Raw genomic sequence first — 27934 nt, 5'->3', positions numbered from 1 at the left:
AATCTTTAATATATCTAAATCTACGAAGAGAGCTAGACAGGGGGAGTGTGTCCTTGCTGGTTCTCCTGGACCTCTCAGCGGTTTTCGATACCATTGACCATGGTATCCTTCTGGGCCATCTCTCTGGGATGGAGCTTGGAGGCACTCTTCTGCAGTCCTTCCTGGAGGGGTGGACTCAAATGTTGGAGCTGGGGGACTCCTGTTCAACTCCAGGGCCGGTGGCCTGTGGAGCCCCTCAGGGTTCAATTCTGTCCCCCATGCTGTTTAACATTTACAGGAGTGCCTTCGCACAGTTAAAACTTGTGCTCCAGCTGCGCCCATACCTTGTGAAGTCTGACTTGGCCAGCGTGGTCCATGCCTTGGTTACATCCAGATTGGACTATCGCAATGCACTCTACGTGGGGCTGTCCTTCAAGACGGCCCGGAAGCTCCAATTGGTACAATGGGTGGCAGCCAGGCTCCTTACTGGAGCAAACTATAGGGAGCATACAACGCGCCTTTTAAAACAGCTTCACTGGCTGCCAATAAGTTGCCGAGCCAAATTCAAGGTGCAGGTTATGAACTATAAAACCCTAAACGGTTCGGGCCCTGCCTATCTTCATGATCGCATCTCCCTCTATGAACTGGCATGAACGTTAAGATCTTCTGGGGTGGTCCTCCTTTCGCTCCCACCACCATCACAAGCACAGTTGGTGGGGATGAGAGAGAGGGCCTTCTTTGTGGTGGTCCCCTGCCTCTGGAATGCCCTTCCAAGAGAAATAAGACAGGCCCCATCCCTCCCCACGTATTCAGTATCTCAATGTGTGATGCTTGAAGACCTGGTGGTTTAAACAAGCCTTTGGGAATGATTAGTTCTAGCTCAGCCCTGATACTGTTGAATATGGGCCATATATCTTTTTCTACCAATCTATCTTTTTCTTCAGTGGGGATGAAGATAATCTTTAGCAAAGTGTGTACCTTGACATGCCATTTACCTCATAGTCAAATCAGCTCTGCGGTTGTTATACAATTCACGAAGCTGATCCAGCATTATGCAGCCCTTGCCTGTGTTACCTTAAGTGGCTTCAAAATCCAGAGCTTCCCCAAAAGTCTGGATTATCCGATGACTTTAAGGCTTTCTATTCAACAGAGGAAAGTAGCACAGTTGTCAGATGCCATCCTGCTTTCCCTGGGCTCAGGTAGCCTGGGGAAAAGGGACGGTACCTTCTATGTCCCACTCTAACAGGTTAGCAGTGCTTACTGGGGACAAAAATAGAGGTAGACACTCCTCAGTGCCTGGAATGACAATATCAAACATGCTGGGGAGATTTGGGGGGGGGGGGGGGATCTTCTTCTCTCTCCCAGGTTATTTACAGGATCACCTTTTCCTGTACATTTTGCCCTGGATATTTAGGTCATCTGGCGAGAGGGGAGTGCTACTCCAGCCAGCCAGCACTTAATTGGTAACCTTAACACTGAGGATCTTTTTATTGTCTGCCCCAAGACTATGGAATTACCTACCAGACGATAACAGACAGCTAAACAAGCTGTTAAAATTGAAGACCTATCTCTTCTGGCAGGCCCGTAGCCAGGATTTTGATTCGGGGAGGGGAGGGGGCTGAGTTTGATTGGGGTGGGGGGCTGAGTCTGAGTGAAAGAGGGTCTACCCTAGCAAATCTTTTGTATAATTACCCCAATACCCCCATGCATATGGGCTATATTGAGTATGGTGATCAGATCATGATATGAACGTAACAGTTTAAATAATGTACCAGTAGGGCCTTCTCGCGGACCACCATGAGAATTTTGGGGGGAGGGGGCTCAAGCCCCTCAAGCCCCCCCCCCCCCCCCAGCTACATGCCTGTCTTCTGGCAGGCCTACCCAGTCAATTTAACTTGTGATTTTTAACTTGCATTGTATTGGTGTGGTCTGTTGGGTGTAGCTGCCATGCAACTCTCTAGTTGGTTGGGGGCTTGGCCTACTTTTAGATTGAAAATTAATATATTTTGTTGTTGTCATCTCTCTTAAAGCCATATCTGACCTATGGTGACCCTATTATGGGTTTTTCTCTGGCAAGATTTCTCCTTTGCTTTCCTCTGAGGCGGCAAGAGAACTACTTGTCTGAAGTCACCCAGTGGGTTTTCATGCCTATATTTAAACTCTGGTCTCCCAGTGTCCTTATTCAACACTCAAATTACTATGTCAAGCTATTTCATAGATGCCCTTCCAGAGTTACATGAACAAATGAATGCTACCTTTTCCTCTTTACTGTCTGGCAGTGGCATCAGTTCAGTATCGTGATAAGCTAAGCAAAAAGTCTTTGCTTGTTCCCAATTCCGATCTTTTACTGGTGCTATGAAATAACAGTAACCTCTCCAAAACCACCATCCATGATGTCTTGGGCATTTCAGATTAATCACACCTGAAAAATGAAAAGTAGAATTTATATAAGTAGGTAATGCCACAATTGCCCAATGTCATTTCCCTCTGGACCCAAATACTTTTACAGATGGCAATTCCAAGCAAAAGAGGTCAACTGCATTCAGCTACATAGTGACATTATTCATGTAATGGCTGCAACTATATTTTGATGATAAATAAGTTGTTAAAGAAAAGCTATTGCTGAAAAGTATTTCAGCTCAAAAATCCTATCTTTATGTACAGGAACTTCTGTGGACTAGATCTTATTAGCTTTCCCCACAAGATGCCAGATTTTCTTTCCTCACTTTCTCCATTTCTTGTCCTTTATAGTCATAACAGATAGTTAGATAGACTGACAGACAGACAAATCTATTATTGGAAATAACCAGTGGTAAAGTAACGAATATCTTTCTTTCCATCATTTCATGGGATTAGACGTTTTACAACAATAATAATTTTCACATATACATATACAGGTTGTCTACCTAGGTATTGTTTTCACCTAAGATCTGATCAATTTACATTCTCAACAAGTAGGATTAAGAATAGCTGAGAACGGACCAAACCACTTGTGTAAAAAGAAAACCCATATATCTGATTAAGTACAATAATTGTTAAAGGATTAGAAGATTTTTTAAAAAGTCACAATTATGTTCTTTCTGTCTCTGGAGCTTCCAAAGACTATGGCAAACATACTCTGGAGAGCATTTTTTCCTAGCATTAGTGCACTTCTAGTTCTTGGGAGAAAGCCGCAATCAGGCCCGTAGCCAGGATTTCATTTCGGGGGGGGGGGGGGGGGCTGAAGCCCCTCAAGCCCCCCCCCCCCCCGGCTACATGCCTGGCCACAATGGAGCTGCCGGATGGAGGATTTTCAATATCCCTCTAATGTTTCATAATACAGGCGCAGTAAGATGCCATCCCCTACTTCGGATGCTCTGAAGTAGTGGGAGTAGGGGGGAAGCAAAATTAAGTTCCTAGAAAAATATATGAAATATTCATCCTTAGACTGCTGTGCATGTGGTTCCCTCCTAATACTTGCATTTAGAAACAGCAATTTAACATTCCCATCTCTGTGCCGGTTTGTGACATGGCATGTGAAAAACATTTAATAACACTTCTAACAATTTATTTTGTGTTTATGGCCAACAAAGCTATAAATCAAGTAAATGGATTCTGGTTTTAGTCTTCATTCAAGTGGGATGGAAGCGGAAGGAAGAAACAACGAATAGGACTATAAATGCTGTACCTTTTTCACACTCTGTTATTAAGTAATCTTCATTACATTGCTCATTTTCAGCACACTGTCCAGTTAATGGATTACAGTTTTCAGTCCCATTACAACTGCAAAACATACTACACCGAGAACCATAATATCCAGGTGTACAAGCTACCAAAAGAAATGTTAAGTCAATTATAGAACCAGTCCAAAAAAATTAACATAGGTGGGAGGGTGTTGGCCTAGGATGGTAATACCAATGGCAGCATTAAACCATGGAACAGTCTTATAACCCAAGAATAGTACAGTAATCAAAGTTATCCAGACACACAAACAACTCATTGCTGAATATAAAGACTTTGTTGAATTATGGGGTTTCAATTTTCACACTTAAAACTTGTAAACATTTGTAACTTGTAACAATGAAAATTGAAGTGTTAAATAATAGTAAAACTGAACCTAAACAGCATGGCTCATCTTTCCTTAGTTTAAGAAGGTTCACTATGATAAAAATACTTTAAAGTAAATATCTCTCCAGTCTACAAAGATAAACATTATATTACATAAAGGAGCATAACTTCAACGATGAGTTCACTATTCCAGCTATAAAACAGCTATTAGACTTAGGGTGGTGCAGTTATTTGAGCACTTGAAATTCCAATCTAGTTTGTGTTGTGTGTAAATGTAAGGAGTTCATATATATAGACTGGTTGGACCACTGAGGTGAACCATCTTTTGAATGTTTTCCTGTTAGACTCATGAACGATTTTAAACAAATATGTCTATTAGCCATTATAGCTTCACAGAATCTAAAATTCCAGAGATGCTGTACCTGAACATTTGTTGCTGGAAAACTAATAGCAGAGTAGATTGTGAGTTTAACAGCGGCATCTGACTGATCATTACTGGTATTAATACTGAAGTTGAAGGATTTGAGTCTCATTTAGCATCTCCATTTGTAAGCCAAAGAGCCGGCATTGTCCGTAGATACCTCCAAGGAGATGTGACCAACATGATTGCATGGAGCGCAACTACCTTTGCGCCGAAGCAGTACCTATTGATATACTCACATTTGCATGTTTTTGAGCTGCTAGATTGGCAGAAGCTGGGACTAACAACAGGAGCTCACCCTGCTCCCCGGATTCAAACCGCCAGTCTTTCAGTCAGCAAGTTCAGCAGCTCAGTGGTTTAATTTACTGTGCCACAAAGGGCTCCATATCAAAGTTAGACATTCTCAAATTTAGAAGATCCTTCACCCTCGCCAGATTTAATGTGTTGCCATTAGCATTATTGCAGGGAAACCCATACCAGGAACAAGTATGCCCATGCAGTACAGAGAAAGTAGAAACTGCCAGCCATGTTTTAAATTTTAAATTGTGACTTATAGAGATATTTGAGCTCTTTTTATTACTCCAGTAGAAATAACAACTACTATGTAAAACATCTTATAGATTATTGTGAAGTCTTAGCTCTGTCTTTTCCTCTCCCCTGCTTCAGTTCCCCCTGTTTATATGTTTTCCCAATAGTTTAGATACTATGTGAGTATATCAGGCATCCTTAGCACCTGCATTCAGCAGTATTATACCAGCAGTCCAAAGGACAACAGAAGCTTATGACCAGCTTAAGCTTTGCAAGACGATTGAGACAGTTTATACGCAACAACTTGTAAACCACTGCTTTGCACTAGAAGCAGAAGACTCCAGAGAGATGACTGCAACCAGAAAAATCCCTCTTTGTAATGTATTGTTTTAAGTTACCTTATATTAGTCCCGGGTCGAGTTAACCCTTTATTCATCTTGTTTGCAGTAAACTCATTTTGGTCATTTTGGTTTTCACCTTGCCTAAAGTGCCTCTCTGTGTTAAAGGGTCTTAAACTTAACAAAAGGTATACAGACAGCCCCTGAGTAAAGCCAGACGCTATAGTTTTCCCAAAGGCTCGGGTGTGCCATCACAATGATAGGAATCATCAAGCACTCTTAGGGTGGCTAAGTTTTGTGCTGCTGCTATAAAAATAAGGAGGTAGATTGTGGATGGTTTTCAAGGATATTTAACCTATCTATTTCAGTGTCTATATCTGCAGATTTTATAAGAGCTGATCCAGACGACTCCATGTTGGGGACTTACTGCTTTAAATATTTTGAATCATTGATCTTAATATATCCTCAAATGTTAATGTTTTAATGCATTGTACTCCTGGTCTGTGACTTTCACAATAAAATTCATTCATTCATACACTATAAAGTACTATCTCTATAGTGGGCTTAATCATTAGCCAAGCTTAAGACACTGTCGGGCCCCCTGGTGGCACAGCGGATTAAACTACTGAACTTCTGAACTTGCTGACCAAAAGGTTGCTTATTCAAATCCTGGGAGCGGGGTGGGCTCCTGCTGTTAGACCCAGCTTCTACCAACTTAGCAGTTCGAAAACTTGTAATTGTGAGTAGATCAATAGGTACCGGTTCTGCAGGAAAGGAACAGCACTCCATGCAGTCATGCTGGCCACGTGATCTTGGAGGTGTCTATGGACAATGCCGGCTCTTAGGCTTAGAAATGGAGATGAACACCACCCCTAAGGTCAGACACAACTAGACTTAATGTCAAAGAAAACCTTTACTTTTACCTTAAGACACTGTTTCTCAGTCATTAAAGTTGACTTACAACTTATGGATATAAATAAATCTATACATATAAATTTGAGTAATACCTTATGGATACAAAATTTGAGTAAGACCTTATGGATATCAAAAAGTATAATTACAATGCACCAGTTACATCCCAACCTTGTGAGACATACATACCACTTTTCAAATATGCTGTATATAAATTTGCAAAGGATCCACTAACAAGTACCAGTCGCCTTGCAAGAAACGTTATGTAGTCATTTCTCATCTTTTGAACTCCAGTACAAAGTGTTCTTTCCAATCTACAATGGTGAAAGGCTTCACTTAAGGATTTATGGATGACAGCTTTAGTAACCTTGGCAATACCAATCAGGTAATAACCACGAAATGTACGAAAATCCATCGTTTCTACAACATGAAAATAATTCATTTGGCAAATCAGCCCTTAGTTTTATAAAAAAAACAAAAACCCTCTTCCATCTAAGCATGCTTTCTACATAGAGTATAGCAACAAGTTAATTGGGAAAATTTAACTGACCAAAATTTTTGTTTATCTTCTGGTTGTGGAAATTTAGTTCAGAAGGCAAGATAAGAGACATTCCCCCTCACATAAAGCAGAAACACAACCAACAATGCAAATAGTCAACTAACATTTAAAACACCCTTGCTGTATTATAAAAAACAATGGACTGAGGGCCCTTCTACACAGACATTAAAATCCAGTTTGAAGCTGATTCGAAGTACATACAAAACATACACTCCCAATGTGAGCTACAATGCAGTCAGAAACAGCATATCAAAAAAACTCACCCAAGGTTCCAGATCACACCACTTGTTGATCTTTTTAACACGTGGTTAAATCAACTATTACCCAGTCTGAAATTAACCTACAGTTTTCCTAAATATACAAATTTTTTAATTTTTATTTTTTGCTCCCAAAAGAACAAATGTTATGTTTTGAAAGAGAGAGGCCAGCCCACATGTTTCAGAATCATACCAGCAAGTAACTGATTCAATCTGCAATTGCAGTTCTCATTGTAGATTGCAACAGCAATGACATTTTTGAACTTTTCTATTTTCTAGTTCTTACCCATCTTTCCCTTTTATATCACTTAATGTGATGATCGGTTTTGGAATAATCCCCCCCCCCCCCCCCATTTCATTGGATTTATTAGATGTTATGGATTTAGGCTGGTGCAGTGGGAAAAATAGAGCTGGTAGAGAACAGGGACATTCTAGAAAGTTCAACTCAGTAAGCAAATGTAAATATCAAGGCATAGTCACCAACAATCCCTTCTCTCACAAAAACTAGCAGAATGCAGAATGTCCTTTCTTGCAAAATTCAAAAATTAATAATTCAAAAATTACAAATGAACCTCTAATAAATCAAAAGTACACCAGCAGATTAAAGAGAAGTCAACAATACTTAGTAGTGTGAACCTGACTTACATAGTGAGTGTAGACTCATATAATGCAGTTCAACTGCATTGAACTGCATTATGAGTTTTCATTGACTATATTATATGAAAATGTGGATTGAGCCCATGAGAGCAATACAGGGCACCCTTGGTTTCTGCTATGGGTTGGTTCCAGGACTTGCTGTGGATACTAAAATCCCCAGATGCTCAAGTCCCATTATATATAGTGCTGTAATAAAATGCATACTTTATATAAATGGTAACACCAAGGTTTGTTTTTTGAAATTTTCAGGAGAAAAAGTCATTACTTTGTATCTAAGTGTTCATTTGTATTACCTTCCTCTCTTTTCTTGCAAATGAATGATGCTTTCCTACCACAGCGAGTTCCTGTCATTTCACCTTCAGGAACTGTCAGATGTACACAGCATGCCCAATAGAATGTCCACTGCCCAGTCCATAACCTCAATTTACAAAATAAACATTATTTTAGAAAACATAATATACACAAAATGGGTATGTATGCTCAGGTTGTATAAGTCTAACATTTTCAGTTCAAAAATCAACCCCAAGAAACCTGGGCCAATTTATCTACAGGTCAATGTGAGTAGTGTACCTTAACTCTTATGAAAAAAAAGAACCGTGCCCTTTTCTAGTGGCAAAAGGCAAAAACTCAGTCCAGGAGAACCTAAAAGAAACACTGAACCCCTTTATTCTCTCAGAGGTCCTTTGAGGGGAAGTGCCAAAAAAGCTGCTATCGCTGCCATTTTACTTACTGCCTATCTATTCAAAAAGACAAAAAGCAGCAACACACAGAGAGTAGCTCCTGTTAATATGTTTTTTTTCTTCCCAGAATGGACTAAGCTCTGGCCTTTCTGTGACCAAAAATAAGTCTCTGTGTTATTTCACATTCTTTATTGAATTGTAGTGTTAGTCAAAGTTACACAAGTAGACTCTTCAGACAACCAGTATTGGATGTATCGACTTTTATTTGATAGTGGTCAATTCAATCATACAAAGAGCAGAGAAGAAATTACCAATTATTCATTCATATGCACAACAGAGCATCCAACCCACTTTTAGAATCGCCTTTTCTAAAAAGGCTTCTCAGACGATCAGGCATGATTTTGCAGCGCTGTCCTGTCATGAGGTTTAAGGGGAAAATCCCTTTCTTTTTATAGGGTACTTGTTTACAAGTGACCATATCCTGGTTCTGTGTCAAAGATCCCAACTCAGCATTGTTGTAAAAGTCCTAACTTCGTATGCCATGTCTTGGATTCCACAATGCATCTGATCTACTTCATTTTTAATCGGTTTCTTCCATCTTTTTAGGCTGTTTAGGCCTTCAGGTCCACTCATGCCACACATATTTATCACATTTCATCACTTAACTGAGAGAAGGGGATGAGTATGTTTTTCATAGGAGTTCACCCTGTACCTTAACTTTTATTTAAAGAAACTGTGAGCCAAGAACATATCAATTTATGCTCAAATGGAACCAGAAGCAGTTTGATCTGAAAGGATGTGCCTGTAACGCTATTCTCAATTATTAGATTAGGATTTCCATTTATAATGAACTGAACTCTTACAGCAGCTCTATTCTTTCCTGGAGGGGCATACCCAGAAGGCGGTGCTGGGGGACTCCTGTTCGACAACCTGGTCATTGTGCTATGAGGTCCTCCAGGGTTCTGTTTTCTCCCCTCATGCTATATAACATATACATGAAACCGCTGGGAGAGGTCATCCAGAATTTTGAAGTGCAATGTCACCTATATGCAGATGACACCCAACTCTACTACTCCTTCCCACCTAAAGCCAAGGAAGCTGTCCTGACCCTAAACCAGTGTCTGTCATCTGTAATGAACTGGAGGAGAACAAACACATTGAAACTTAGACAGAGATGGTTTTGGTCAGTCAGGGCGGTTCCAGACAGCACCAAAGAGCTGTAGCCAGATTGCTAACTAAGGCAGACTATTTATTTATTTTTTTATTTATTTTTTGCATTTATTGACCGCCCCTCTCAGCCCGAGGGCGACAGTTAACAGACTAGTTAACTGTTTCCTGGCACAATTAAAAGTGCTGGTTATGACCTTTAAAGCACTATACAGCTCAGGTCCAGGTTATCTGTCTGACCACATCTCCATGTACGAACCTGCCCAGGCCCTGAGATCTTCAGGAGGCCCTTATCTTGATTCCACCTCCATCTCAATCTCAGTTGGTGGGAATGAAAGAGCGAACCTTCCTTCTCAGTGATTACCCTTCGACAATGGAACTCCCTGGCCAGGGAATCCATAATGGTTTCTGTCCTTGTGTTGGCAGATTAAAACCTTTTTATTCAGTCAGGCTTTGTTTTGTGATTTTATTGTTGGAAACCAGCCCGACTCCCCCCCCCCCCCCCCCCGATAGAGGGGAGAAGACTGGTACACAAAAATTGCTAAATAAATAAATAAATAAATAAATTTAAAGAATAATGTTTTTAACATCAAGTCAGGAGGTGCTGTGATTTTAACTTTGATTATGTTTTAAATCCTTTTTTAAAATTTTAACTGTGAATTTTTAAATATCATTGCTATTTAATTCTGTTTTAATGTTTCTATATTTGTAGATTTTAAATTGTATTGAAATGTTTTAATGCAATCTGCTTTGAGTCTCCTTTGTTGAGAGAAAAAGCAGGGTATAAATAAATGTATTTCTAGGTGCAAAGATTACTGCAGATGCAGACTGCCGACAAGAAATCAGAAGACGTTTAGTTCTTGGGAGGAGAGTAATGACCAATCTCGATAAAATAATGAAGAGTAGAGACAACATACTGGCAACGAAGATCCGCATAGTTAAAGCAATGGTATTTCCTGTAATAACCTACGTATATGAGAGCTGGACCATAAGGAAGGCTGAGCGAAGGAAGATAGATGCTTTTGAACTGTGGTGGAGGAAAATTCTGAGAGTGCCTTGGACCACGAGAAGCTCCAACCAGTCTCTATTTCAGGAAAAAAAAGCCCGACTGCTAATTGGAGGGAAGGATAATAGAGGCAAAGATGAAGTACTTTCGCCACATAATGAGAAGACAGAAAAGCTTAAAGAAGACAATGATATTGGGGAAAATGGAAGGAAAAAGAAAGAGGGGCCGACCAAAGGCAAGATGGATGGATGATATCCTTGAAGTGACTGGCTTGACTCTGAAGGAGCTGAGGGTAACCATGGCCGACAGGGAGCTCTGGCGTGGGCTGGTCCATGAGGTCATGAAAAGTCAGAAGTGACTGAATGAATAAACAACAACAACAACAACAACAAAATAATAATAATGATAATGATAATAATAACTCCAGCACTACTGTGTATCTGTCTGGGAAGGGTCACTTTCTGGCTTGGTGTCGCAGTTGGTCAAAAAAGGTTTGAATATGAGGCAACTTAGATCTCCAGCACTACTGGGATTATTTATTTAAGACATCTCTGTATTCCCTCCCAGCTCACAAGAGTACTTAGGAGGTGAACAAATAAAAACAGTTAAAATAGTGCGAGATCAAAAAATTTAAAAACATATAAAAATAGATTAAAAATTAAAAGCAATCATAAAAAGACCCCATGAAACAAGTTTTAAAAAGTTAAAGCCCAATAATTTCAGACACTAATGGCTATGCTGAAAAGTTCTTTGGCTATTCCTTGGAGGCTTAAAAGACTTGTGAGTTCCACAGTCAGGGTGCTGTTACAAGAAAGCCCTGTTATGTATAGCCCTGAAGATTTCAAATTTCTGGCCTGTACATATGGGAGGAGGTAGACATTCAGATCTCAGGCTGCCTAGTGATGTATCGTTACACCTTAAATAAGCACATTGAATTGACATCACTATGACTACTGTTTTCTATAAAATCAACACCTGACACCAGTCTTGGTGTTGCAGTTTGGAGAAGCCTCATGTAAATCACATTACTACACTTGCTTGAGATCTCTTTCTCTTTCCACCTCAGAAATGTTTTTTAGACCAACCAAATGAACAGACAATAGAAGTATTAGGTGCTGCTGCGAATTTTTCTCCTTTCTACAATTTCTACTTCTGTTCTCCCAGGCTACTATCAGTGTTGTTGAGTTTAAAAAATAGGATATTTTGCTGAATTACAAGACATGAGCATGTGGATGTAATTGTATTTTAAATAGTAAATTCTTGACCATTATTTCACAGACACACATTTCAAAAGTTTGAACAGTGCGAATACAACAAGATTTAGGTAAGTTCTATCTAGTTCTCATAAATCTCCAAAGAGATTTTTTAGAAAATGAAAGGAATGAGCAGAAAACTCATTATTTTATATTTGTTCATTTAACTTTTTTGTGTGTGACTCAGAACTAGGAGGGTTATTACTGCTGGTGGCAGCAGGCCTCACTCAACTCACCATTCTGAAGGAGTAAATATAGCATGTCTGTGTGACCAATGCAAATGGCTACAAAACCAATTCCCATGAAGGCCAGTCCAGTAGTCTCCTCTGGGCAGTAAAGAAAGAAGTGCTTTCTTTGGGAAGAAAATGTATAAAATTATAAAATGGAATATTTTTCTGTAAAATACTACATAAACAATTTAAAAAGCATATACAGGCAGTGCCCGGGTTACAAACATCCAACTTACAAATGATTCATAGTTAAAAACAGGGGTGAAAGAGGAAGTAAGAAAACTACCTCTAAGGAGGGAAATTCACTCCTAAAGAACTGTCATGGGCAAAAGGTGTCTTCACTGAAGCTTTATCACCAATCCTTGTTTCCATAACAAGCCACTGAAGTCCACAACACTATCCAAAACTAAAATTATTTATATATATTTGTTTGGAGTTATCACGTTAAAATGTACCTGTTCCAACTTACATATAAATTCAACTTAAGAACAAACCTACAGAACCTATCTTGTTCGCAACTCGGGAACTGCCTGTACAAACAAACTACTAAGGATATATACTTTCTATCAGGGGTTCTATATTGCATACGTAATATCATGAAAGAAAATATGTGCAGTGTGAAAACAAAATTTCATACCTTCTCAACTTCACTAGTAATCCAGAGAAGGTCTGTGCCGCTATACTTTCTACACATATCGTCTGCCTGCATCCAGTCTTGGATTTCTGTTCCATTAATGTAATAACAACTGCCATACCAGTAAATCCAGCCATCTTCAGTAGGACACCTCCCACCAATCAAGCTCCCTGGAATATAAAAAGAAATGCTGAATCAGTTGCAGTTTGATTATGTTTTACTACATATGAAGGCCAAACATAATACATAACAATCAAGCAGTTTACATACAAAAGAGCAATTTTGTTCATACACTGAACAAGCTTTATTTATTTGTCCATGCTAGTAAGGGCGGTTCAGCTCTCCTATGCCCCTTCCACACAGCTGAATAAAATACCACATTATCTTTTTTGAAATGGAATATATGGAAGTGTGGACTCACATAACCCAGTTCAAAGCAGATATTGTGAAATTTTCTGCCTTGATATTGTGGGTTATATGGCTGTGTGGAAGGGTCCTTAATGTATCTAAACCTTGATGATTAAATCAAGGTCTATCCACAAATAATGATTTCTGAATTATCAGTGACCCATGTGCATCAGTGAAAACCTTTAACAGAAATTGCTAGTATGTTTACATGTTGTTCCAATCTCCTACTCCAAATTAAGACACCGTCTTATATTTATTTTTCCCCAGGAAGATACACTATGGCTTATTTTCAGTGGGTGTCTTATTTTAATTACCCAATCCTTATGAAAACAGAGGTAAAATTTCTATCATTGTATTCACTCCTGAAGACTGTCTTCCAAGACAGTAGGTAGAGATCTATTTTAGTTAGGGGTTCAGTGGTCCTAAGACATCAATTGAATTGGAACCAGTTAAAATCTCAAATGATAGTCCCTATCAACAGTTCTGCAGCTGTATTTTTCACTAGCTGCAGCTTTTGAGTCTTCAAGGGCAGTCCTTCAAAGAACTCACTACAGTAGTCTAATTGGGAGGTTACCAGTTCGTGATGTCAGACAATGAACAATAAAACTGGCTATTATCAGGTTATTGGTGAAACATCATTTCAGATGTCCAAATGATTGTCCAAACAGCTTTATAATTTTAAAGAACCAATATATAGAATAAGTTTTAATGTTTATATTGTACTTTTAAGGTTGTATATTATTTGATGTCATGGCCTATGGTTGTTACAATAAACAATTCATTAATTTCATATCTCCAATTGAGTCTCCAAACAGCTTTATATAGATACTGATCATGTGATACAGAAAATAACCCTTAGGAAATGCATACACATACAGTACACAAAGGGACATTCTGCGAAGACCATATTCTGTGTGCACAGAGACTGCAATTTTATCCTCCCAATCCAGCTAGGTAGTCTCAAAGGTTACAATGGTCAAAAGTACTAAAATCCACCGAGAGTTCAGAAGAAACAATGAATCATGCTCCCTGCATCAACCCACCAGACTGTAGGTAATAGGCTTGTGCATAGATTTGGTTCCCTTTGGCAAATCTTGCTTATTTGGCTTGGCCAGATGGCTGTAGCGGAAAGAGCTCAGCCATCACGTATTTTCATCCACTGTGGGAACACATGATAGCCTATCACAGTTCGTCCTCTCCTGTTCAGCACCAAGTGGTGTGGAGAGGCTGCTGTGTGCTGCTCACACGGGGTTTCCCTGTGAACCCTACCTGTTGGGCCAATCAGAATAGAAGAATGCCATGACATGTCTTATGCAAGTTGTGTCTAAGGAAAGAGTCCCAGGAAGCATGCTTCCTTAACCCCGTTCTTCAAACCCAGACTCCCTGAAAGGAAGAAAGGAAAGGATCCCTGGAAGAAAAGGAATCATCGTAAGTTCCCCATTCCTGCCAACAGGCTAGATTTTCCCAGGTCTTTTGGTTGCGGATCAGAAACGGCTATTTGGCAAACCACCCATTTTCAGGAGGAGCAAAAACAGATCCGTGGGTCTCCTGGAATTCAGCCAGCAGAAACAGATCAAGGTTCAGCGAACTGCACAAGCCTATTAAGTAGGTAATCTGATAAGCAGATCAAAGGAGTCTCAATTCCAAATCCTGGTAGAAGTCCAGAACATGCAATCCTAAAAGCTGCAGAATTCTTAGGCTGAGAGACATTATAATCCTTGAAATCTGATGGAAGTTTTAGGAAACACATATGTTCACCACACATTCCCCATTCCTGTATTATACCATAGTATTTGTGTGACACTTAGAATTCTTGTAGTCACAGGAATAGTAAAACATGACAGCATATAAAAGGTTTGCACATCACCTTTTTCACAAGTGAAAGTTCTATCTGTTTTGTTGCAGAACAAGCTGTCTCCACACAATCCTGTATGTGGGTTGCATGGAACATCGTCATCACACGTTTGGCACTTATGCTCACACATTTTCCCAAACCTTCCAGCAGTACAATCTTTTTTTTTTTTTTAAAAAAAGGAAATCAAAGTCTAGATTAGAATAAGATACAAAATACATTGTAATTCACACACTAATAAGCATTTTCAACACAATGAATAGGCCTCATTTGTGGGGAAAATGTCTGAACTACATAATAAATGAATTGGGAAAATGACTTTATAGATATTTATTTATAAGGCACGAGAATAGTGAAGTTTGCTTGAATAATATCAGCATGATTTCAGAGCATTCAGTGGCTTTGAGAATAAAGAAAGTTCTGCTACACTACATTCAGATGGAACAGATGTTATGCTTTAATTTTTTGTTCTTTGATTCTTAGAATGATTCAAATCAAGCCTTTAATCAGATTCTATTAATTCAAAAACTTGCATCTTCTACTCACTTCAACACCCTCCACCTTTCCCCAGCACACAGAAGCCAATGCTTTATCTACCTAATGGGACATCCAACCAAATCATCCTAAATTGCTACTATTACAAATAATTTATACAAGGTACATCGTGTTAAATCATATACATTTCAGTAAATCTATATAAATAAAAATGTAATGTTTGTTTGTGGAATTAACATAACTCAAAAACCACTGGGCGAATTGACACCAAATTTGGACACAATGCACCTATCAGGCCAACAAGTGACCATCACTCATAAAACACTGAAAAACACAGTGGAAGAGACTTTAAAAGCCAAAAAACAAATATTACATTACAATGCATGCGCAAAACCACATATATACACATACATACATACATACACAAAACACATTTACACAGACTGGGCCACAGCAACACATGGCAGGCGACGGCTAGTAACATAATAAAATAATGAAATCTACCAACATTTTTAGAACATACCTGATTTGATCCAGGTCTTCACTTTTTTGTCCCCAGTGTTATATATCTCCATACCAGTGTGCAACATGAAATCTTTTGCTGCTTCTACCACTCCAGTACACTTCCGCAAAACTAAACAAGCATCTTTGGCTTTATCTAAAGTAGCATACTTTGGAGCTTTCCCAGTAGGCAAGTAAAAGGCTCTTCCAGTATGTTCAGTAAAGAGATCAACAACTGTTTAAAATAAATATAAATCAACTGAGAGAAAATTACATAAATATTAATATAGTAATTATTCTGCATATAAAGACAGCACAATGATTTACTTGATTTATATCCCATTTTCATCATATGAAAACAGGGCTTTTATCTGATGATTACTGTGTGTATGACCTGTAAAATCAGTAATGGATACGTGCACTCTGCTGAACCATCTGAACAAGTTGATTCATATTTCTGAATGTGTATGTATAAAGAAAATGCATGTTTGTGTTAACCTATTTTACAAACTGCATCGTTTATTAAATTAGCCCAAATGTCCCAAGTTTTTTTTTTTTTTGCTCCAGAACCCCCTAGACAGGGGTGGAGAACACAGCAACCTCTCTCCTGGCATGTGCCCCACTGCCTACCTGCCACCCCTGCTTGCTCACCTACTTACCACTTGCTCACCCTCCCCCGTTTGCCCCACTTACTTACCCACCCAGGCTGCCCCCCCCTCCCCAGTTTGGGCATTCCATTTCTAAAGGGTTCACCATAACTGCCCTATGCCATTGGGACTAAAAATGCATAATTTGGAAAAAAAAATAGAAATTGCCCCAGAATAACTCTGGGAAGAGTAGAGTATTTCTATCATGTTATGTAGACTGTTGCAACCCAGAGCAGGAAACTGGAGCCCAAGACAATAATCCACCACACTTGACTTCAGGAAAAAACAATCCTTTTTATTGATGAAAGAAGAGTACAAAAATAGAGGAAAAATGCAAGGTAAAAAGCCACAGTAAAAATCAGCAACAAGAAATGTCCATGAACAAAATCAAAAACCCACAGTACCGCTGCTAAATCCTGGAACCTGTTAGCAATCCACTAACCGTAGTTGAAGCACTAGAAACTCCTTGGAACAAAGCCACGGGAAGCAGGAGAACTGCAAGAGTCTGCACATGAATCTGAAACGATGCCTGGACTAAATGGGCATCCAGGCCAAGCATTTTTAAAGCATAGAAATCTATTTCGTGACGTGCCTGAAGGCCGTGTTTGCATATCTCTTAATCTAGCTGACCTCTGTAAACTCTGCGCTTCGCCTCTGTTTTGCCAAATCTGCCCTCGTCTATTCTCGTTAGAGGGACCAGGTGGCATATTATCTGGAGAGCAAAAAGGGAGTGAAAGTTCAATGCTTGGGCTCTGAATCATTCTCATGGGAATTTGGACTTTCGCTTTCCAAAGTAGCAGGATTTTCACTACACAAACCGTCATCTTCTACATTGACCTCAGAATCAGTGACACCTTCATTGACATCAGGAAATACGATCAGAGAGTCAGGTACAGGTTCACACACAGGCTGAACCCCAACAGAGACATTCAGGGCAATTTCAGTCTAGGAAAGGCCTTTTTTTGAAATAGGAAATATTTCAACAAAATTTCATGTTGTTAAAAACTAATCTTTCTGGGCCTAACATATCCCCAGAAGTCTACAAGACATGGTGAAAATTTGTCCTGAAGTTGTTTATTATTTTTGTTATTGTTATTTATACACCATCGTTTCGCTTCAAGAAAGAGACTCAAAGCAGCTTACAGTAAAACCAAAATAATGAGTGGGATGGTGAGTGAAGGCGGGCAATGGTGCACATGTCAGGAAAGAGGGTGCTGCGTTCTCCACCCCTACCTAGGGGGTTCTGTAGCAAAAAAAAAACCAACTTAAAACTCGAAAAACATACTATCATCAAAATAGAATGCAATATTAATGGTAAAAAATAATACTTAAAACTCTTAAACCAATGAAAAACCTATTCATAGATGAAGCGAGTGAACATAATTCCATATTTTGTCTGTTCCATCCTCATGATGCACTTTTGTCTGTTCCATCCTCATGATGCACTACAGTTTCCATCCTCATGATGCACTTTCCCCCCGCCCTGAATGAAGGTCTAACCCCATTGTTTGTTCCTTTTGAGCTCCTCCTTCAGAAACACATTCTCCCACTCTTTATCTCATCCAGGATTTTATCAATTTTATCCTAGTGCATTTGGCCAGCCCACTGTGTTTTATTTCTCTATTATGTAATTTTGTAAGTGTTTATTTTATTTTGTTATTTCATGTATTTTATTTTGATATTATTTTGCGTCTTTGTATTTTATTTTGCCTTACTGAAATCCAGGTACGCTACATCCACGGCATTCCCCGCATCTACCCAGCTTGTAGCTCTGTCGAAGAAAGAGATCAGATTAGTCTGGCATGACTTGTTTTTGATAAATCCATGTTGACTATTAGCGATGACTGCATTTGTTTCTAAGTGTTTGCAGACCGCTTCCTTAACAATCTTTTCCAGAATCTTGCCCGGTATCGACGTGAGGCTGACCGGACGGTAGTTGTTTGGGTCATCCTTTTTTCCCTTCTTGAAGATTGGGACCACATTGGCCCTCCTCCAATCTGCTGGAACTTCTCCCGTTCTCCAAGAACTCTCAAAGATGGTTGCCAATGGTTCCGAAATGACTTCCGCTAGTTCCTTCAATACTCTGGGGTGTAGTTGATCTGGCCCTGGGGACTTGAACTCATTAAGAGCGGCCAGGTATTCCTGGACGACTTCTTTCCCAATTTGGGGTTGGATGTCCTCCAATCCCTCATCCACTCCATCTTGCTGAGGTTGAAGACTCTCTTTTTGTGAGAAGACCGAGGCAAAGAAGGCATTAAGTAGTTCTGCCTTTTCCCTATCCCCTGTCAGCATTGCCCCATCTTCTCCACGAAGAGGTCCTATCGCCTCCTTGTTTTTCCTTTTTCTACTGACATAAGAATAGAAGCCCTTTTTATTGTTTTTAATGTCCCTGGCAAGCCTGAGCCCGTTTTGTGCTTTAGCCTTGCGGACCTTTTCCCTACAGGTGTTGGCTATTTGTTTGAATTCTTCTTTGGTGATTTCTCCCTTTTTCCACTTCTTGTGCATGTCTCTTTTGTGTCTTAGCACAGTTAGAAGTTCCTTGGACATCCATTCTGGCTTCTTTGCACTTGTCCTATTTTTTCTCTTTGTTGGCACGGTTTGCAATTGCGTCTTGAGTATTTCACTCTTGAGAAATTCCCATCCACCCGTAACTCCCTTGTCTTTTAGTATCTGTGTCCACGGAATGCTGCTCAGTGTTTCCTTCATTTTTTGGAAATCAGCTCTCCTAAAGTCCAAAATGCGGGTTTGACTTGTCTTAGTTTCGGCCTTCCTTTGTACCTCAAATTGCAGGAGCACATGGTCACTTGCCCCTAAGGTTCCTACCACTTCGACCACGTCGATCAGGTCCTCCGCATTTGTTAGGATGAGATCAAGAGTAGCCAATCCCTTGTTGCCTCTTCTACCTTCTGGACCATGAAATTGTCTGCAAGGCAAGCGAGGAATTTGTTGGACCTTGTACTCTTGGCCGAGTTTGTTTTCCAGCAAATATCGGGATAGTTGAAATCGCCCATGACTACTACATCTCTTCTCTGTGCCTGTTTGGTCAACTGTTGGCAGAAGACTTCATCAAGTTCTTCCTCCTGACTTGGGGGTCTGTAGTAGACGCCTACAACGACATCTTTTTGAGTCCCAGTTCCCTTGATTCTTATCCAGATGATTTCAAGCTGGTTTCCCAGATTGCTGTCTTGAATCTCTTCTGCAGCATAAGAGTTTTTGACATATAAGGCTACTCCGCCTCCTCTCCCCTTTGTTCGGTTTCTGTGAAAGAGGTTATACCCCTCGATATCTACATTCCAGCGATAGGAGTCATCCCACCAGGTTTCAGTGATCCCTAGGTTTCAGTGATATCATATTTGTGGTGTTGTGCTAAAAGTTGGAGTTCATCTTATTTCCCATGCTCTGTGCATTAGTGTAAAGACATGTGAGCCCCTGGGATCTTCCCTTGAGCTGTTTAATTGGGATTATTGTGCTTTTGGTACTTGGTCCTTGTTGTGTTTGTGCAGCCCTCTGTTTAGCCTTCTGGCGATTCCCAGACATTATGGGTAAAGTAGTGTTCGCAAGGCTGTTGTCCCCCTCCCCCGGTGGACCTAGTTTAAAGTGCGTCTAATGAGGTTTGCGAGTCTGTGAGCAAAAAGGTGTTTTCCTACTTGTGTGAGATGCACCCCATCCCTTGCCAGTAGGCCATCCTCCTGGAAAAGCAGGCCATGGTCGAGGAAGCCAAAGCGTTCCTCCTGACACCATTTTCTAAGCCAGTCATTGACCTGTACTATTTTTCTGGCTCTTGTGGGTCCGTGTCTTACAACAGGGAGGAGGGATGAAAAGACCACCTGTACATTACATTCTTTTAGCTTTGCTCCTAGAGCTCGAAAATCATTTGTGATCTTTTGGTGGCAGGGTACAAATAAAGATGATGATGATGATGATGATTATTATTATTATTATTATTAAAGACATAGCACCCCCTGACTTGGTCTTTAAAATCTTCTTTAAAAGTCCTGCCTGAAAAGAAGGGTCTTAACTAGAAGGAGGTCAGGGAGGAGGCCATTCTGGCTTCCCTGGGAAGAAGGGAGTTCCAGAGCCAAGGGACAGCCAATGACAAAAAAGTCCACTGTCTCGTTCCCACCAACCGAACTTGTGATGTTACTGATTTAGGTATATCTTGAATGTAAAAGGGCAGGATAAATAATAACTGAAACCCAAATAAAATTAATAAGACTGAAACTTGTATGATTTAATTACACTGTTGAAGAAAATGGTTTCTTTGAGAATTCTCTTGTTGTTTCTAAAACACACTCATTTATCATCCAATGATCATCTTTTATGTCAACAAATTTCCCATAGTCTCTGAGGTACTACAGAAAAACGGTTCTACCAGACAAAAACGAAAGTGCAAAAACAGAACTTCTATCATATCATGTTTGACTATCCAAATTCTGACGACTCAATATCAGTTTTTAGACAGTGTGACATTCTTAGTCAGCTACCTTTTTCTCTTTTGCAAACCCATTTTCTTAGTTGGGAACAATCTGTCACTGAAAGATACTTTTTGAAGGCAACTCCACAGTCATAAGTGGCATGTGTCTTTCTTCTGTTTCGTCTAACTACCCTGCCAACATTTAAGAGGAAGAAAAACTGTAACAATGACCTAGAAACAAATTCTTAGGACAAAGTAATATTAATGATGCTATCCAAAGCCTTGAAAAACCACAATGACTTTGGGACAATAATTTTCAAACTTCAATCAAGAATAACACAGAAATGCACTGAGCGATTACAGCTGTGAACAGTTTGATAAAAGTGTATTTATCCGAACATTTCTATACACAACCCAAAGATTCTGGAGCTTAAGACAAAACCAAGCCTTTCCAGCTTTTGAAAATCACCATCCTTGTTTAATCATATTGACTTTAAAAGACAAGAATAAGCCTGTCTATATATGAGGTCCCTTTTCTCTTCCTTTCACAGCTTAAAGCATCAAACCAGTCTCATTTTAAATGGTATACTACAGTTCGACATTTTAAATCAGTGGTTCCAAACATTTGGTCTTTCTGGTGTTTTGGACTTCAGCTCCCAAATTCCTAAAAGCTGGTAAGCTGGCTGGGATTTTTGGGAGTTGAAGTCCAAAACACCAGAAGGATCAATGATTGGGAACCACTGTTTTACAGTGGCGCAATGGGTTAAACCCTTGTGCTGGCTGAATTGCTGACCTAAAGGTTGGTGGTTTGAATCCGGGGAGCGGGGTGAGCTCCCACATGTCTGTTCCAGCTTCCCATGTAGGGACATGAGAGAAGCCTCCCATAGGATGGTAACACATCAGGGCATCCCCTGGGCAACATCCTTGCAGGAGGCCAATTCTCTCACACCAGAAGTGACTTGCAGTTTCTCAAATCCCTTCTGACATGGAAAAATTTTTTCGATCAAGCCAGGATATGACATCTTGCTTGTTCTACAGTCTGAAGTTGGTTGAAACAGCTTGATCGTTTTTCCCAATCCAGGAAGAATAGTTTCATTGTATGTAACTGTGCTTCTTCAAGTGATCTTCTCTGAACTCACAAATATAGGTTTGCACTTGTGCAGAGACTCATATGGAACATTACAGAGGTGAGTAGCTTTTGATGGGAACACTGCCTCAATCACAATTATGCATGCTCAGGTGCACCAAGCATTTCTCTTTCATTTTGGTCTGCTACATCATAACAGCAGGCACGACAGAATGAGGGAAGAGAGTTGTTTGCTGAGTTCATAATCATTTAAGAATCTTATTTATACACAAATATCCAGTTCATCAAAGGCTCTTTATGTTTCATCAAAAACTCTGTGTAGGGACAAGGCCTATATGTCTGTCAAAGAACCTGCAATATTAGTGAACGTGAAACCACCTGGTTTGATTTCTTACTCCAGAAAAGGAAGAATAAATGGTTCTGTGCAAAACATTTGCTGACATCTCAGCTTACTAAAATAAAATATTATTATTGAAACCACTATGGTCTGAGAGGCATGAAAGTCAGAAGAACTAGAGCTTCTCTAAATAATTTTGAAAACAAAATAAACATTTTATAGTGACTGGCAAATGTAATTAGAAGTGTAATTTAATGTGAAATACTTGTCCCCACTCCTCAGCTAGAAAAAGAAAGGGGAAAAATAATGCTGGCAGATCAATAAACCTAATACAAGAATGCATTCATTCTCCTTATTACTTCAAAAGTTGGAAGATTACTTCTCTGATAACACAGGAATATTTTAGAAAAAGACTCACCATGCATTCTGAAATACTGAAGATGAATTATCTACCCAAAAATATTGATATAACTGCTTGCTGAAAGTCAAACCAATCCAGCTGTCATCTCCTTTATACTGCACCAACATCTAGAAGCACAGAAACAATTATCTGACCCATATATCACATGGGCTTGGAATACAAATTTTGGATTAAAATGAAAGCTAGTTTTTTGTCTCACCACCTTATTCTATTTTTCTTTTAAACAGTAACATGCAGGACAGTTAAGTGGTGTCCTAAAGCCTTTTTAAAAAAACAATGCTAAAATAAAAAAGAATTGTACGATAATTAAGAAAATATTTCCAATATAAAGTTCAATAACTTTAAGAACCAACACTTCAGCACGCACACACACAATCCATTACATCTAACATATTTACACTCCAGATTGACAATTGTCTAAGATAGCTGATTTCATATCAACATGTGCTTTATTCAAATTCAACTTGCAATGATATACACATAATGATATAGTTTTCACAAAAAAAAAAAAAAACATAAATTAACAGCTACAGCCATAGTCTACATGGTCAATCTTGACATCAACTTTATCTATGCCCAGATGAGGCAAATGTTTCTGGATTCATCCCTTCATTAGGTTTCTTTGAAAGCTGCACTCATTCCTTGAAAAAAAAAATTAGGATGTGATCATAGTATTTCAAGAACTGACGATTTATTAGCTAAACTACTAGGATTCCCTTTTCCTGCACAATCCACCTTTTAGGATACTTAGGTCTTCTGGCAGATGCTTACTCCAACCAACCAGAACCCGACTAGCAACTGTCACTCAGAAAACCTTTTCATCGGCTGCCCCACAACTGTGCAATAACCTGCTGGAAGAGATCCGAAAGCTAAACATGCTTATTATTATGTGAAGAGTAAAAAAATTGTATGTCATACCTTTTCATGGCTGTTTGCAATTTTAACTAAATCTGTTTCCTTATATCCTTGGCAAGCAATTCGGGCATTGGCCCATGTGTCAGTTTTTGAATCTTCCACATAGTAACATGATGTTGAATAATAGTACCAATTCGGGATCTTTGGACATGGGTTTATGAAAACTTAAAAATCAAAATAGTATTTAGTATGAGGCAGGGGGGGGGGGAATCAACAGATGTAACAGCACAGATGTGAACATCAATGAAAGCTCTTCCATTTATTAATAGACCATAATAATAAAATATTATATTTAAGCATTGTTTCTCTATCTCTAAACGTTCGTGATGTATAGACATTGTCTGAAAAGTCCTCCCAACAGCTGTTAAAAGTTGAGCAACATTATACTTTTGGGTTGTTGTAGGTTTTTTTGCGCTATATGGCCATGGTCTAGAGGCATTCTCTCCTGACGTTTCGCCTGCATCTATGGCAAGCATCCTCAGAGGTAGTGAGGTGAGGTATACTTTTCATATTACAGATAAGTAGGGACCACTGAAGGAGATAGGCATGATTAGGGATCCCTACTTGGTGTGTGACTCAGGCCAAAATTCAATTGCTAGCACCAATCAGAGTGGACCCACAGTATCAGTGGAAAACCTACACCATTAGTGACTCTTTGCTCTTTTACACTGAAGGAAAAAGAGAAAGGAATACAAATCTGCATGCTACTATTTATTGCAGTAAGCGATTTGATCCGAGCAACTACAATATTCAGAACCTTTTGTTGTAATTATTTAAAAAAAATAGACACAAATCTTATGTTGACATCATCATTTAAAAGATAGAAAGGGGAAAATATTTTAAAAGCCATCAGTATTGGGATTTCAGATGACAGATAAAGAAGGAAAGAAAAGTGAAAAGAGATATTAATAGAAAGGCAAATAGATAGAATTCATACAATAAGAGAATACATGACACTTGTTTCAGATCATCCGTATTTTTACCTTCATCAATGCACTTTGGATCTGGAGAGTCTAACCCACACTTGGTGAGGCCCGTGCCCACACATTCTCCAGTAACAGAATTACAAGGAAGGTTATTTTTACATTTCTTACAACGGAATTGACAATTTGTGCCAAAAAATCCAGGATTGCAAACTAGAACAAAATTTCAGACAGCAATGCAACTGTATTATAATTCAAACGCTTGCCTGTTACGCTATACAAAGCCATATACTTAATCACAGAGTCATTAACCCTGGCAAGCTGTTCAATGGAATATAGTACAAAGATTATAATAAGATTTGGAATTTGCTATGTCAGATACTTTCGATATTTCCTCTAGACACACACTTCAAATTGCTATACTTTTTCTCTAGAACAAACATTTTTAAAAAATTTGTCAGACCTGCTATTTATATTGGCACTGACAAATTTTGGATTGGTCAGTAAATATTTGCTTTCTGGGCAGACAAATGTTTGATCTACTGTATGTATCATTGGAGCTGAATTTAACTAACATGTTAAGACATTAGTGGACACATTGGGGCCTCCCCCTACCCCAGCCCCTCCTCACAGCCTGCTGGCTATGATGGTGAAAACGACAATGTAAATAGATGAATAGGAATCGCATTGAGCGGGAAGGTATTTTAGGCACGGCGTTTGGAGGAACGTTTATGATCAAAGAAAGCTCTTCGGCAAGGAGATTGAGTGACAGCACCCCTATGGCCGGAACTAAGCACAGCTTGCAAAAGATGCTGAATGAAGAGAAAAAGCCTCAATATACCACTATCTGTTGTCTGTCTTGTCATTGTATAATCCACATTGAATGTTTGCTGTATACATGTTCTGTGATCCACCCAAGTCCCCTTCGGGGTGAGAAGGATGGAATATAAATACTGTAAATAAATAATAAATAAAACTGCATAGCTCCCAAGGAGGTCCTGCCCATTGATAACAAGGAGTGGGAAGGAAGTGTGAGTGCATCCTGCACTGACCCACACAACCCCAGTTTAACAGCAATTCTCTATATGGCACATTCCTACATGCACTGTTCTCCTTCCATAACTTCTACTGTAAAAATGAAACTGGATACTCAGAAGAGAATAAGAGAGAATCAGATGGTTTGACCTTTCTATGTGTCCTGAAGGTGTCTCCATTGCTGTACAACTTGCAACCAACTCCTCCTCAGAAGAACACTCGCGTTTCTCATACTTTCCATTGGGCTGAGACTGATTGCCCCCATTAGGGTGGAAAATCTTAGACAATTAAAAACTTTAAAACAGAGTTTGTTTCTACACAAGCACTATAATGCAGTTTGAAGCTGGCTCAAGGGTGAGGTGTCCAAAAAACATACACCCACAATATATGTTGCAGTGCACATTAAATCAGAGAGAGTTTGTCAGAAAGTCTGGAATACGCCAAAAAATCCACTGCAGCTGACCAGAGTATATCCCATGCGAGGAATGAATCCAAACCAGAAAAATGTGGAGGACTTGCCAAGACACCCTTAGTACTGATACATTTTAAAAAAACAAAACACCAAACACAGCTGTCTGGAAGGTAAACAAATATTCCCTCATGGGAACTCTTGCTTTTGCCCTATTCGTTCTCATTTCTTATGTTCTGCCACGGTCTAGTGCCAATTCCAAATGGACATGGATTATTGCATCACCCCATCTCAGCAGATTAGATAAGAAAAAAATCCTGGGTCCCATTTCATTTTCATTCAGCAGATACTATGGCCAAACCTAAGCATCAAACCAATTCCTGGAGTGATTATGTAGGCATTCTGCAGCAGAATAGGGTTAATTATTTTTAAAGTAAAATAATACTTAATGATTAAAAAACAAGATACCAAATATGCTAAAATAGAGTTGTGAATTCATCTGCATTTCCCAAGCTCAGGAAAAGAGCGCATTGGTAATGAATGATCGCAATTTATTTTAAATGTATCTTTGCATTACTTGGCTCCTCTTACAAATGTGAGGGGCTAAATCAGAGACCTTTGGTCTGTGGTTTGGTTATAACTGTCTATGATTCATGATATTTCACTTATCTCTTCCCTGAAAAACAGTTATGAGCCATGATTTGTTGTTGGCATATAGAACTGGCTTCTTGAGGACAAACTCAAGTTAAGGTTTCCAGTTCTTTTGTAACAGGAAAAGGAACCATGGTTAGCTCCTTTCTGTAGTGAGAATAATCAGGTACTGTCTCCCATTAACAGAGTTATTACTATGTGTGAACCAGTGAATGCAGGAGTTGCTTTAGTAACTCACCTGTCTTCAAATACAATTTGTCTTCTACACTGAGGCTTTTGAATATTTTCTTTCCACTGACCGTGTAATACTTGCCCTGTGAAAAGACTACACCAGTACACATAGTTCGCTCATAAATACATTCCTGTTCAGCAGATCCCAAAATATAGAAGCTTATTGGTAATGTCTTCTGTCTTTGTGGTATTATGTGGCCCTTGTACTCCTGGAATATGTTCACATCTGTTCACAAAAAGAATCATGTGTGTTCAAAATAATACATTAAAATAATAGATGTTTACCTCTTTTTTGGACACCAATGATTTTACAGGGGTGGGTTCACTATGATTTGGCTATTAGTAGACCCTCATTTTAAGTTCATACAGTATATTGAACATGAGACTAACTTTGAAGAAAATATAGAAAAAATTGAAAGAGGCTTGCATCTCATCAAGGTAAAACACTCAAACAGATTTGCTAAGATCGAGAATGGATGGCTATAAGGTAACTGGGCCCCCTACTTGAATAAAGTGAGATCATTGTAATAATGGCTACACTCTGGGGGAGTGTGTCCCTGGTGGTGCTTCTAGACCTCTCAGTGGCCTTCGATACCATCGACCATGGTATCTTTCTGGAATGCCCAACAGGGCTGGGAATCAGAGGCACTGTGTTGCGGTGGTTCCGGTCATACCTCTCAAGTACTTCATCCTATGATTTGCAAAATGGCTGGGACTGAACAATGGAAGTATTAAGTAATTGGGTGCATGTCAATGCCTCGCTTGCATTTGAAGAGATAAAATATTCAAAAAAGATACAGAAGCAGAAAAACAGAACAAAAAGTTAAAACTTACGTTCTGGTCTTGCACATATAAAGGATAATTTCTCACTGCATTTCGCTGATTGGAATTTTAACTTATTTTTTAGAAGAGTGCCACAACTATCAACTGTATCTCCTTC

General features: G+C 39.3%; 2 long non-coding RNA genes across 2 annotated transcripts; both read right to left on the bottom strand.

Annotated features, from left to right (window-relative positions):
- Nucleotides 1-2245: 2245 nt before the first annotated feature.
- LOC132766660 (uncharacterized) lies at nt 2246-6641 on the bottom strand. Its single transcript, XR_009630535.2, has 3 exons — nt 6415-6641; nt 3647-3787; nt 2246-2401 (listed from the first exon to the last, which is right to left on the bottom strand). It is a non-coding gene; the product is annotated as an uncharacterized lncRNA (long non-coding RNA).
- A 1356-nt stretch (nt 6642-7997) lies between these two features.
- Nucleotides 7998-24905, bottom strand: LOC132765578 (uncharacterized). Its single transcript, XR_010909435.1, has 8 exons — nt 24729-24905; nt 23749-23909; nt 22828-22937; nt 15947-16159; nt 14944-15087; nt 12672-12838; nt 12041-12156; nt 7998-8116 (listed from the first exon to the last, which is right to left on the bottom strand). It is a non-coding gene; the product is annotated as an uncharacterized lncRNA (long non-coding RNA).
- Between the last annotated feature and the right edge of the window lie 3029 nt (nt 24906-27934).

This window comes from Anolis sagrei, chromosome 2 (genome assembly GCF_037176765.1).
Source record: "Anolis sagrei isolate rAnoSag1 chromosome 2, rAnoSag1.mat, whole genome shotgun sequence".
In the NCBI taxonomy this organism is placed as follows: Eukaryota; Metazoa; Chordata; class Lepidosauria; order Squamata; family Dactyloidae; genus Anolis; species Anolis sagrei.
The sequence above is the reverse complement of the archived record's forward strand: the minus strand, read 5'-3'. Positions and strand labels throughout refer to the sequence as shown.